General features: G+C 39.8%; 1 protein-coding gene across 2 annotated transcripts in view; it reads left to right on the forward strand.

Moving 5' to 3' along the window:
- lnx2.S (ligand of numb-protein X 2 S homeolog) overlaps positions 1-14,471 on the forward strand; it is an 89,318-nt gene that overhangs the window by 35,456 nt on the left and 39,391 nt on the right. The gene's annotated exons all lie outside the window — the stretch shown is intronic.

The raw sequence follows: 14,471 nt of genomic DNA on the forward strand, positions 1-14,471 counted from the left end.
TCTACCATCAACTAAAAAGACCAATTTACCAGGAAAACAAAGGGGAGCTGCCTGCTTGGCCCTGCAAACATAGAGAGATTGCACTGGGACCGACAAAGATTTTTTGACCTGGCCGATCAATTTCCCGACAGATGTCGGCCGAAAAATCGTAAGATGTACGATCGTTCGAATACCACTAACCGCACGATAATTTCGAAGGATTATTCGGGCTTCCCTAAAATCGGTCGTTCGGCAAGAAGAATCGTCGCGTCTATGGGGACCTTTAGGGAGTTGCTAGCTGTTTACCTTCCCATTGTTCTGTTGTTTGGCTGCTGGGGGGGGGGGAAAGGGAGGGGTGATATCACTCCAAATTGCAGTACAGCAGTAAAGAGTGAGTGAAGTTTATCAGAGCACAAGTCATATGACTCAGGGCAGCTGGCAAACTGACAATATGTCTAGCCCCATGTCAAATTTCAAAATTAAAAGTAAAAAAAATCAGTTTGCTCTTTTGAGAAATGGATTTCAGTGCAGAATTCTGCTGGAGCAGGACTATTAAGTTGTGCATTTTGAAAAAAGCAATTTTTCCCTTGACAATACCCCTTTAATAAATCTGCCCCTTAATCTCACCAATGCTGGTCAGTATTCAGTGACTCTGAACTAAATAAGTATTGTAATGTTTACAAAGTGATTACATTTTTCTGTATAATTATCCCTTGCTGTAAGAAAGGCTATTTACAGTGTGTATGATTAAATTGATCAATATTTATCATGGGGGTTTGGCCACTGATGCTTTTCTTGGAAAAACTAGGACTAAACGCAGGTCAATTCCAGTCAACTACAATTGCTAGCACAATGTGTCTCCCTCCCCAACACCTCGATTATCATCAGAAAACATGTCAGTGCGTTGATGTAACCTTGGATCTGTTCTGTGCTTATTACTTTTATTCAGTGAATATCAGTAGCTGGAAACTACTATTATCCAAGTTTTGGACCTGGGGTTTTCCAGATAAGGGATCTATTCATAATTTGGATCTCCGTACTTTCTGTGCTAAAAAAAAATGTAAACGTTAAATAAACCCAATAGAATTGATTTACCTCAATTAAAGAATACTTATATCTCAATTTGGATCAAGAACAAGCCACTGTTTTATTATTATTACTACCGAGAAAAAGGAAAACATTTTTAAAAATGTATATTATTTGATTAAAATGGAGCATGCGGGAGATGACTGTTTCGTAATTCGTCTTACAGATACCGGTGTCACAAAAAAACCATGACCTATTGACTAACATATGAATCTGATTTATTGTGTTATTTCTTATTAAAATGGGTGTTCCTCCCATTTTGCATGTTTTTCATGTTTAGGAACAGTCACTTTTGGAATAATGTTTTTAAGCATTTTATGTTTACTCTTTTCCCATAATTCCTGCTATTAATCAATTTCTTTATAGTTTTTTTTATGGCTAAGACAAAGAGCACTTCAGTCGGTTTCTCCGCCAGTAGAAAATATACCGGTGAAGAGAACTGCCTGATATTGCCCTGCCTGTTTAGTAAGTGACATGGGTGGTAGCCGTCTGTCACCGCACACAAGGGGGCACTTTTGATTTTCAAAACATTCAAATGTTTTTCAGCAGCTCTCCAGTTTGTAATTGTAATTTCAGTTTGAATTAGCTATTGCATAACATACTAAAGTTTAATGTGAACCACCCCTTAATATGCAGGTGCGATGTCAGATTGTTGGTTTGTACCAAATGGTTAAGTCTAATGTAACAAATGATACGGTAGCAGAGCCCAAGTGATCGTTTCTCTCATATTTTAAAACGTGTGACTCGAAAAAAAAAACATGTGAAGTCGGGAAAATTGAATGGTGCCCAAAAAAAAAAAACGAAGGCATTTTGGCGGTTGTATACAGAAGAAATCAATATGAAGCTGATACCTGGGTATTACTATGAAATGAAGTTGCCAAGGTGATGGTTTTAGACTGTACTTTTGTGCTCTGGTCACGCCATCTCTCAAGCTTTTAATCTGCTGCTGCTGTTATCGCAGGCTGTCTGGAATAGGAATAATAGGCTGCTTGTCCAATTATGTGGTCTCAAGGTTTTTAAAGGACAACTCAAGCCACACAGAGAATATCTTTAAAGATATTGGGGGTCTGGGGTACAGCAGCCGTTTTATAGGGAAGATAAGGAATTACTAACTGGAAAGCTGATACTTAAAGGAAAACTATACCCCCCCAAACAATGTAGGTCTCTATAAAAAGATACTGCATAAAACAGCTGACATGTAAAACCCTGCTTCATGTAAATAAACCATTTTCATAATAATATAATTTTCTAGTAGTATGTGCCATTGGGTAATCATAAATAGAAAATTACCATTTTAAAAAATAAGGGCCGCCCCCTGGGATCGTACGATTCACTTTGCACACAAACAAACTATACATGTTAGGTCACATGAGCCAATAAACAGACAGAGTTGTGTCTTTTGCTTAAACCTTCTTCCTGTTGCAGTTAGAGCTGCAGTATTTCTGGTCAGGTGATCTCTGAGGCAGCACACAGACCATCACAAAATGGTGGTTCAAGGCAAGAGATGTAAAAGGACAATATTTACTATTGTATATATTCCAGTTTGGTAAGATTCTTTAATATGCCATTTAATATGATCTGTTGCTTAAGTATTCATTTCAATGGGTGCATTTCCCTGACGTTAAGTAATGTTTTCCCGGATTTTACATAAAATTTTCTCCTGATGTTCCCAAAAACTGCTTTTTTCCCCCCTATGAATGTTATTATTTGTGAAATAAAGAGGTTTAGAATACTAACCAGATGTATATTTTGCCATGGTTCTGCCTGTAAATGGTCAATTCCAATTCGTCTGCCCCTTATACAGTCCTGCACCAATCACTTATTGCTTTAGGTTGTGTATGTGACTGACAGAGAGACTTGCACATGCCCCCCCATAGTGTAACATTAACACTGCAATGTTTAACCCTTGTTATCAACACAGTAAATATTGTATCCCAAAGTAAAATGCATTCTTGTGCTTATATCTTTTCAGTACTTGAAGAAAAGATACTTTAACACATTTCCCTGATTTTACATTTTCCCGGATTTTACATAATTTTTTCCTGGTCCCCTGAAAACGTAAAATAGGGGTTCTACTGTATGATAAACAATGCACCGAGCCCCCAAAATGCATAAAGTCTTCTCCATATCCCTTTGCAGTCAGGTGTGCAAAACATAACAGGGGGCATAGTGGTGCCTTTAGGAGGCCAGTCAGTGGAACTACAGTATGTAAATGTACCTATGTATGAGACATCTTATACAGATGGAGCAAGCTTTGAAGAATATATACACACCGCTAGTCCCTTTTTTTTCTTTTTGCATCAGTAAAGCCCACGCATTACACATACATCTGTTAAAAACAGATTTTTCAGATTTCCATTCGGGCTCCGAGGCTCAGATCAATACCAATTTATTTACGGACATGACTGGAGGCTGCGGAGCTAGATGTGACCTTTCAAGGGGCTTCATAGTGATCCCAATGTCTGACTGCTCCAAAGGAGTGTAATGCATTGACGTCCTACCTATCCGAGTCAGCTCATTGTTGTCTGCTAGGCTGTGACCCCTTGATATTTCTTATAAAAACTCAGACAGACTCAACAGGAAGCGTACATTGTGGCTCAAATACAATGCTGCCATAAATAGCATACATAATCCTCCATTATTAGTACAGGTATGGAACCTGTTATCCAGAATGCTCAGGACCTGGGGTTTTCCAGATAATGGATCTTTCTGTAATTTGGAACTACATACCTTGAGCCTACTAGAAAATCATGTAAACATTAATTAAACCCAATAGGCTGGTTTTACCTCCAATAAAGATTAATTATATGTTAGTTGGAATCAAGTACAAGGTACTGTTTTATTATTACAGAGAAAAAGGAAATAATTTTTTAAAAAAAATGGATTATTTGGATAAAATGGAGTCTATGGGAGATGGCGATTCTGTAATTCAGAGCTTTCTGGATAAGGGGTTTTCTTAAGTCTACTAGAAAATCATGTAAACATTAAATAAACCCAATAGGCTGGTTTTACCTCCAATAAGGAAAATTATATATTAGTTGGGATCAAGTATAAGGTACTGTTTTATTATAACAGAGAAAAAGGAAATGTTTTTTTTTTTAAAATGGATTATTTGGATAAAATGGAGTCTATGGGAGATGGCGATTTTGTAAGTCAGAGCTTTCTGGATAAGGGGTTTCCGGATAATGGATCCCATACCTGTACTGTACTCCCTTTTCTTGCACTTCTAATGCAGTCACCAACAGTTGTAAATCATTGGATGCCAGCCCATGTGTGTGCATAGTTTGTCTTGTGTGCTATTTTGTTTCAATGTTATGTCTATTAAGATATTTTTTATTTAGCTGTCCGAGCTGCCCCATATACAAGTATGGGATCCATTATCTGGAAACCCGTTATCCAGAATTACTATCTCCCATAGACTCCTTTTTATCCAAATAATCCAAATTTTTAAATGATTTCCTTTTTCTCTGTAATAATAAAACAATACCTTGTACTTGGTCCAAACTAAGATATAATTAATCCTTATTGGAACCAAAACCAGCCTTTTGGTTTTTTTTAATGTTTACATAATTTTCTAGTAGACTTAAGGTATGAAGATCCAAATTATGAAACAACCTGTTATCCAGAAAACCCCAGGTCCTGAGCATTCTGGATAACAGGTCCCATAACTGTATTATAATTATGTACAAGAAGAAATAGGTCTTATTTATTAGGCTTGCGGCAACATGCAGAGATCTTCATTTTTGAGCTTTGCCTGTTTCCCCACCAGATACAGCATTTGAGGTGAAACCTTAGCTTACCCCAGGAAAATATATACATATATTACATTATAAAAATGTATACAAAATATATACATTATAAAAATCGATCTCAAAATCATTCATTTTTAAATATGTGATTGTACAAAAATGTCCCCAAAATGAGCTTAAAAGGAAACTCCGGCTTCCAAACCAAAATTTGATAAAGAGGCAACATAACACATAAACCCCTAATATTCCCATCGCAGTTATCTGTTTCTTCAAAAAGCATGAATAAAGTACATTTTCTATGCTGAAATCCAACTGTTTAACAGTAGGGATGGGCGAATTTGACCAGTTTCGTTTCGGCAAAAATTCCCCGCCAGCGAAAATGTCTTCAACACTCATTAAAGTCTTTGGGCGTCAAAAGAATTTTGTTGCGCGTCGAAATTTTTTAGATGTGAGTCTTTTTGTTTTTTTGTCACACGTCGCCATACAAGTCTATGGCCGTCATTTCTGCGGCCAAACCGGCGGAAAAATCCGCCCATCCCTATTTAACAGTTCTTCTCCTTCTGCAGCAGGTTACATTTCTAACCTTCTCTTGATTTGAGCAATTGGTTATGCCTGATTGTTCATCCTCATTTATCTGCTTGTCTTAGGCAGAGAGGTATCTTTCGGGCAAATGAATGAAGCAATTACTTATGGCATATTCACATCTCCTAGGAGACCGGGAAATGTTGTCACTCAGTTATTTCTTGTTTTTAATGGGAATTCGTCTTTTCATTGTAATATGCACAGGATCGGTTTGGTGAAACCCTTAGGGGGTTATTTATCAAAGTCCGAATTTATCTCAATATTTTCTGCTACAAACTCCGATATAATTCACTTGTTTTTTTCTATTATTATTACATTTTTACATTATTACATTTTCTCTAAAATTTGCTTTGCGTGAAAAAAAATCAGATTTTCACGATTTGTTCACGAGTTTATCAGAGCACAAGTCACATAACTGGGGGCAGCTGGGAAACTGACAATATGTCTAGCTCCATGTCAAATTTCAAAATCAAATATAATTTTTTTTTTTCTCTTTTGAGAAACAGATTTCAGTGCAGAATTCTGCTGGAGCAGCACTATTGACTGATTCGTTTTGAAAAAAAGAATTTTCCCATGACACAAGCACTTGCGTCCCAGGGAATGCATTGCACTCTCCATATTGCACCATATTATAAATCAAGTTAGGGTTGCCACCTTAGTGGGCAACCAAATCCGGACAAAGGGACATACCCATGAAGTCAGGGGGCCAGCAATGATGTTTGGGGCGGGGCAGTGAAGTTTGGAGGTGGGCTGTTTTGTTGGGGGGCGGGGATATGGGGTCACACACCGCACAGTTTGTTGTGATTTGTTAAGGTTTACAGAATGTACAAATCAGGCAGGAGTTTTTGAACAAGACAGTGCCTTTACAAACCTTGTTGTCCAGGTCAAAGCTGGACAGGTCACAACCTTAAATCCAGTGCTGGGTGCAAGGTGCAGCATCAGGGGCCAGAAGCCATGGACTGCAACTGAAGGGCAATCTTCCTGGCACCTGGCTTCCAACCTAGCCCCCGCCCACTACCTGCTGCTATGAGGTCTCGGCAGGGCAGAGACTACTTTCTGGGTGGGGGAGTTTGTTGGGTGGCCAATGATCCTGTACAGGGCCCGTTTCGTTCTGGTGGCCCAGTCTGGAACTAATGACTGATATGGACGGGAGGAGGATGCCTTTGTGCCCCATGCCCCGTTCCTCACCAATACAGAGCTGATTATCGCAGTTAATGCTATATTTGTAGGGGTAGCAGAAGTATCTGTGCCCCAAAACACGTAGAAAGGTGCAGCAATGGGAACAGAAAAAAAGGCAGTGTGCAGACTGCAAAAAATTTGCCCTTTTTTTGTATTTCGCACACTGCTTTCTGATCCAGTATGCAATATGCTGGAGAACATGATTAACAATTTAATTTTTTGATGTTACTGGTCCTTTAAGCTCACTTAAAGGACAAGGATAGCCAAATTCGTTGGAGGGGCCAACATTTTAGGCACACGCCAGTGAATTCAAACTGATTTTTACGCAATTACAAATAGCAGCTATTAACTGAGAACAGCTTGACTTTTTAATCTTAATAAACAAGTAGGGTTAGATGAGTTACCAACACACAATATTCAGGTACATCTGCATCTCTTGACCCATAATATCACGTTATGGTTGTGGTTGTTGTGATTAAAAGGGTTTTAGGCACAGTTTGCCTGTGTTTGTGAATAACATACAGCATAAACTTACTACTTACCCTTAAATTGTTTTGTTTTCAGAAGAAGCCCCGCTGGGCTCCATTCTTCTGTTCTGTACGGCATTTCTGTCTTGACTCCTTGCAGAATATAATCCAGCCCTTTGATTCCAAAGCTTTTAATCAGCATACTTCTGTTTAACATTTACATAGTAATCTCCTTGATGTCAATCAAAGTAAGTTTTTACTTTTGGTCTAGATCAAGATTTCCCAGCAGACACACGTCTGTCCAATTTTCGCTTATATAACCCTGTTCTTATGACTCCTGTGATGGCTGTTGGCGTTCACAACCTGGCTTCTTATTTTGAGAACATTCTGTTCCTGTTCATTTCATTTCCTGATTGAGGCCGAGAAGAGTAACATTTTTAACATGGTTTCAAAAAATTGAATTCTTAAAGTATCGTCTGACCAAAGGAGAATGGTGATTGCTATGGCCGAAAATGGCAGCATTTTTTATTTCAAAGCTTTTTATGCTGACATCCAAGACGGTCTCCAGTAAATGAAAAAAATGATAATGTGGTCAAATTTTTGGTCTCTATGCAAGAGGATTCCTTATAAAAATTTCAGAGTAAATGTCCTTGTTTTCACCAGGTTAATGTAGGCATGTGTCCACATGTTTTTTACGAAGTGTAATGATGTTCTTTGTTCTATGTATATGGTTGTTTAATAAGTTCAGACATATCGGCACCTCACATGGAGATGTTTCAGGATGGGCCGTTAGAGCTATGGGACACGGGGTGTATTGAAACAATTAGCCCAACGGTGTACAATTTGAGAATGAACTGCGCTCAGTTGTATATGCTATAATACAGATTATATAGAATGGGGTTGCCAACCAAAGAAAAGGGTAAGAGATATATGAATTTGTAGAAGGAAATCCCGTGCACAATCGGGCCCTCCGGATTAGATTCCGCCTGGTGCTCTTAAGGGAGACACACTCCCAATTACAAGTAGCGAGAAAATAGGACCGGCACACAAGGCAATTCAAACAGGGGACTAGCTCCTTGTGCGTTTTGGGGGTGTTCCCCCTTCATCACCTGTTTGTAGTAGGGATGCACCAAATCCAGGATTCAGTTTGGGATTCCTTTTTCAGCAGGATTCGGATTTGGGCGAATCCTCCTTGTGCCTGGCAGAACCCCTTTCCCTCCCCTAATTTGCATACGTAAATTAGGATTCGGATTCTGTTCGGTATTTGGCCTAATTTTTCACAAAGGATTCCAAATAGTGGATTCTGTGCATACCTAGTTTGTAGGTCCTGTTAGGGTTGCCACTTGGCTGCTATTTCATTGGCCTAGCTGGTAAAATACTGGTCAGGAGCAGTAAGTTTGTAATTAATAATCAGACGTGGACTGGGACATGTTCCGGGCATGCGCAGACAACATCAACGAGTTTGCGGAAGTAGTTGTTAGCTTTGTTAGCATGCTTGCTGATGAAACTGTCCCTACGGCGAAAAGTACATCTTTTCCGAATCAGAAACCATGGGTTGACAGATCGATTCGGTTCGCAGTGAACACTCGAACTGCTGCTTATAATGCTGGACTCACAACAGGAGATATGAGCGCCTACAAAGAGGCTTCATATGGCATATGCTGTAAAAGATGCTAAACACCAGTATCGAGAACGGTTGGAATTGCACTTCCACCAAGATGACACACGGAGCATGTGGCACGGACTGAGCACCATCATGGACTATAGAGGAAACTCTTCAGCGACACTAAGCACAGATCCTGCATTTGCTGATGAGCTCAACGAGTTTTTTGCCCGTTTCTGAACTCTAGCTACAGCCTGACAACGGAAGACAAGCGCGTCATCAGCATCGCAGAGTATGACGTGCGGGCAGCACTAAAACGGGTAAACATCAGGAAAGCAGCTGTTCCAGATGGCATCTCCGGACGACTTCTGCGCTTTTGTGCTCAACTGTCTGGAGTTTTGACTGTTATCTTTAATGAGTCTCTGGCGCAGTCTGTGGTCCCCACATGCTTCAAAAAATCCACAATTGTTCCCGTTCCAAAAAGGCCTCATGCCTGAATGACTACCAACCTGTCGCATTGACATCATTAGTCATGAAAGTGTTTGAGAGGCTTCTTAAGCATATCATCTTCTCCTTCATCCCCAGTTTCATGGATCGACTTCAGTTTGCCTATCGTCCCAACAGAGCGACAGAGGATGCCATTTCCCATGTGCTGCATACCACCCTCAGCCACGTGGATAAGAAACAGGGGAACTATGTGCGGATGTTGTTTATTGATTACAGTTCAGCATTCAATACAATACTACCCTGCAGACTGTTCACTAAACTAAAAGATTTATGACTTAACAGCCGTTTGTGTTCCTGGGTTTTGGACTTTCTCACAGGCATAACACAGGTAGTGAGAGTTGGTAACTGTGTCTTTAACAGTATCACTATTAATACCGGAGCTCCACAAGGGTGTGTTATTAGCCCCCTGCTGTACTCTCTCTACACCCACGACTGTGTGGCCACACATCACTCAAACACTATTGTGACATTTGCTGATGACACGGTAGTGTTGGGCTTCACGAACAACGATGAGACGGCCTACATGGAAGAAGTGGAGAACCTGACACTGTGGTGTCAGGAAAACTGCCTACAGCTGAATGTTAGCAAGACCAAGGAGCTGAAGGTGGACTTTAGTTGGAGACAGCAGCGGAACAAAAACCCCTAAACATCAATGGGACCCTAGTGGAGAGGGTGAGCAGGTTTAAATACCTTGGATTCCACATCTCTGAGAACCTGACATGGTCTAAACATATCCAATTCAAACTAAAAGGGCAAAGCAGCATTTGTACCATCTCCGACAGTTGAGGAAGTTTGGGGTCTCTTCAAAGATCCTAAAGACTTTCTACTTCGGTGCTGTGGAAAGTGTCCTAACACAGAACATTACATCTTGGTTTGGAAACAGCTGTGTCCAGGACCGCAAAGCCCCTCAGAGAGTGATACATGCAGCAGAACGCTGCTGCAGGTCAGCTCTTCCATCCTGAACATTTAAACCAAGAGATGCAGGACCAAAGCCCTCAGGATTCTCAAGGACTCATCACATCCCAGCAATGGACTGTTTCACCTACTTAAATCAGGGGAAAGGTTTTGCAGTATCCTGGCCAAAACTGAGAGACTTAAAATGAGTTTCTATCCTCAGGCCATTAGACTGCTGAACCAGGACATGCCACCTTACCCATAATTTTTCACATCCCATCCCCTTCTTTTTCTCACTTGCACCTATTTGACCTATGTGACACTCTACATCACTACAATACAGTATTGCACTGCTGTTTTTTTATACGTTTTATACAATCTTCACTCACTGTCACTATGTAAATAATATGGTTTATGTCACCTTACCCATATCTCCAACCCCCTCTCCCTTTTTTCGAGGACTTTTGCAATATCCAACCAAATCATGTCTTATTCCCAGCCAAATGTTCAACCAAACCTTATAAGAACTTTCTAATGTCATGGGGATTAACGTAGCTAAATTGTTCATCGAAGAGAAAACATTTGAATATGCAATTTAGAATTTGAATTAAAATTTTAAATTTTGTCTAATGTTAGATTTGGTTAATCTGTATAATATTTAATTTAATGTCCAGGATGTGTGATATAGGACTGGTTTAAGGGAACATTTGTAAAGCCTTGCTATGGAACCAAATCATTTTTTTCCTTATCTTTTCTCTTTCCAAACTGAAATAGTCCTCATTTATTTTTTTATTCTTTTCCGACGTGGAACTACTTTTCTTGTTTTCCTTAATCTATCTAAGCTTATTTAAATTCTATATGCCTTTCCATTCTCTTTTCTTTGTATGCAGAGTTGATAGCAATCTCGGTTGCACAGTAGAAGTATGCACTTCAGAATGGCCTCTATCTCTTCCTTGGGTCACCAATCATTCTAGCGAAAGATTCAACACTGCAGATAAATAGTAGATAAGAGGAATGTCGCCTTTGCTGTTGTGTCCCAAACCTGCACATCCTCTTATCCAATACTCAATTTTCTTCTCAGCTTTGTGAGCGACGCATAGGGACACTAGTGATTGAAAACAGCACATTATTAATTCATTGCATTGACCTTGGATCAGAAAATCTACTTTATCTGCCATTGATATTTGTGTCTCTGATCCATTCGGTACTTACATTATGCACAATGCCTTATTTTTCTCGGTGTTCAGCATGCTTGTCTCTTGTATAAACAAGTTCTGTACTTTTAGGGCCATGAAATCTAAACAAAACACTTGGATTTAGTATATATGTAGACATTTCCATACATTGACAGAACTCAAGATGTAGCCTTGCTATGCAGTGGCAGGGATGATTAGCTAAGCCTTAAGTTATTCCTATTTCTTCTAGCTTTATTTCTACTGATGATTGTATAAAGCTGAAGTATCACAATGAATAAGTAGCAATAGTTTTGTGAGTATCACAAGCTACACAAAAATTATAAACTGAACCAATATGACTCTGACTATGTGGGTAATTCCGAGCATCAACAGTAGATAAGCTCAAGCTGTGACTAGTCTCAGGCATGATTAGACTTACAGGTTGAAGCAGCCCAGAGAGGTTATAATGTTTATGGGCATTCATAACACCTTAGGTAGAGTAAACAATCTATTGTTGAGAATGTCATATACTGGGGGACTATATCATCAGGTACATGGTGCATTGGCACATGTGGAAGTGAGACAAGATCCTCCTTATTTACTGTCAGATCAAATTGTTCCATGCAAATGGAAAGCACGATAGAATGTGGCTTTGTCAAAAGGAGGCCTAGGTTGCATTGGTATTCATCTGATATACCACCACGCACAAAAAAAGCAATTTGAAACATGTATGATCATTGCTGATGGTACTGCAGTGGCCAAAATGAAACCAACCGCCCACTAAGACAGTATGCCTAAGGGAGGAACAATACATCAGAAAAGCCTGCCACCTGGAATATAAATGGAAAGAACAATAGAATGTGGCTTTGTCTAAAGGAGGCTTTCACAACCAATACGATACCCTTATGGCGTGCCCTCAACAGATTAGTAGACAGCAGTGAAGTAAAACAGTTTTATTTACCAGACAATCTTCCTAATGCGTTTCGTGTGATCCCAAGGGTAAGGGGAAGGTTGTGAAAGCCTCCCAAATCTGCGGGTTTGGGGCGTCGCACCCGGACCAGAGACCAGGAGCGGTGAGTGACCTGTATATAATAAATGCATATTGAATGTGATGAATTAAGTGACAGGTCTGGGGCATTCGCACCTGGACCCACTCAGTGAATGGGTGAGTGCTGCAGGAATTAAACCTGCATGTTATTAATCAGTTTAGAAAGGTGATAGGATTTGAATGCATTTGTGTATTGGGTTTCTATTTGTCTAAAGGAGGCCTAGGTTGCATTGGTATTCATCTGATATACCATCCTGCACAAAAAAAGCAATTTTAAACATGTATGATCATTGTTGATGGTACTGCAGTGGCCAAAATGAAACCAACCGCCCACTAAGACAGTTTGCCTATGTGCAGTACAATACATCAGAAAAGCCTGCCCCCTGGAATATAAGGGCAAATGCAAGATATCAACTGACCCCACTAAGAAACTCTCAAGACCTCACTCCTGGACCTCACCAGATCTAGGGAAACCATATCAACTCAACAGGCTTTAACAGTATTAATGGAAAGACCTTACACCCGGACTAAGTTCTAAAAAGTCTGAACCTACAACGTTATCTTTAATATGGAACAATGGACGTATTAGGGCAGCTGTAGAACATCACCATCTGCAGGGGCTGCTGTTCACTTCCAGTTTGTGGAGTATCTCTATGCCAAGGTAAGCTGCATGGTATCTCCCATTGCTGAGAAGGAATACTATGGGTACAAAATAGCTTGTGTTGCTGCTGTATAGATTGAAAGTCAACTGTGTTTATTAAAAGGCTATATTTTCCCAATAGTATGCATTGTAAGATGTCAGCCCTCCTTGACAAAGGGTTACTGCAATGCCACTTGAAGGTCCATGTCTGTTTTTCATGTGAGAATCCTTGAAGATAAGTCACTGCGTTTAATGGATTGTACCTTATTAGCCACTATCAGGATTCTTTGATTAGACTGTCTTCTCAGTGGGTGATATTGAGGTGTCTGGGAGATGCTGACAACAGGGTGCTCATGGAATATAAATAAGCCCTTGAGACGATTCACTACTTTCAGTGTGTTCTTTATAATTGTAACTTTCAAACCGGTGACCTTGCCACCGCAAAAGGGAAAAGAGTCCTTATTCATTTACTTTGCCTTCTTACACGGCAGTTATCAGGACATGATATTCAACATGTGACCTTGAAATGCAAATGAAGCCTGTTATTAATGTGTGGTCTTACCTATCACCATAGCAACATGCATTTGCCCAAATAGAAGCTGTTTTAGACAGATTCCACCGAGACGTTAACTACATTTAAGTAGGTTTATAGATCATTTCAGTATCTCTAATGACATACCAGGTTGACAGAGAACAGTTGACCCAAGAGGGTGTTTTTGCCACTAATAAACTGTGACTACAGTTATTTTGAAATCAATTTGATATTTTGACGCACTCAAGGTCGTAGGATCTTCTTTAATACAATGTTGCTCCGTTCTTTCTATGAATCCATCAGACCAGGTTTCTGAGAACTGCCATAGAAAATAAAATAATAACTTGTCAGAACTCATGTTGGCATTTTCTCTGGCCTCTCTCTTTGTTATCTTTCTTTCCTGCTATGAGCAAATGCACCACTTATCATTTTTACTGGCTTGGCGTCAAACCTAGTCACCCATAATTTTCACAGGTTATTTTATGGCAGATTCGTCACATGGCAACTAAAAAGACAAGTTGGCTTGGTGAGCTTGTCAATTATAGGTTGGTTGTATGAACTGAGAGTGCATGATCTATAGCTTTGCAGTGATTGGCTTGCTATAATATAAATGCTACAAAAGAACATATCTAATTTGGGCACATCCCATATGAATTAAAGTTAAAACGTAACCTTTATTGGTACTGATAGAAACACCCATTAAAAGGCCATTGATATAGTGTTATGTTAAAAATGTCTCAGCTACATTTTATTTTAGCTTTACAAATGACCTCACCTAATTAGATAGTAACATAGTACAGAGCAGGCCCGGACTGGCAATCTGTGAGTTCTGGCAAATGCCAGAGGGGCTGCTGTATGGTTCCATAGAAATTTACCATATAGTGGGCTGGTGGGGGCTGTTTTGGGCTGGTAGGGGGCTGTTTGGGCCTCTGTGTACTTACAATGGCAGGGCCTATTTTGACTCCGAGTCCAGGCCTACATATGTGCTTAGGTTCATGCTAATGGTAGGTGGGCACAATGCTTTAATTAT

Source organism: Xenopus laevis, chromosome 2S (assembly GCF_017654675.1).
Source record: "Xenopus laevis strain J_2021 chromosome 2S, Xenopus_laevis_v10.1, whole genome shotgun sequence".
Classification (NCBI taxonomy): Eukaryota; Metazoa; Chordata; class Amphibia; order Anura; family Pipidae; genus Xenopus; species Xenopus laevis.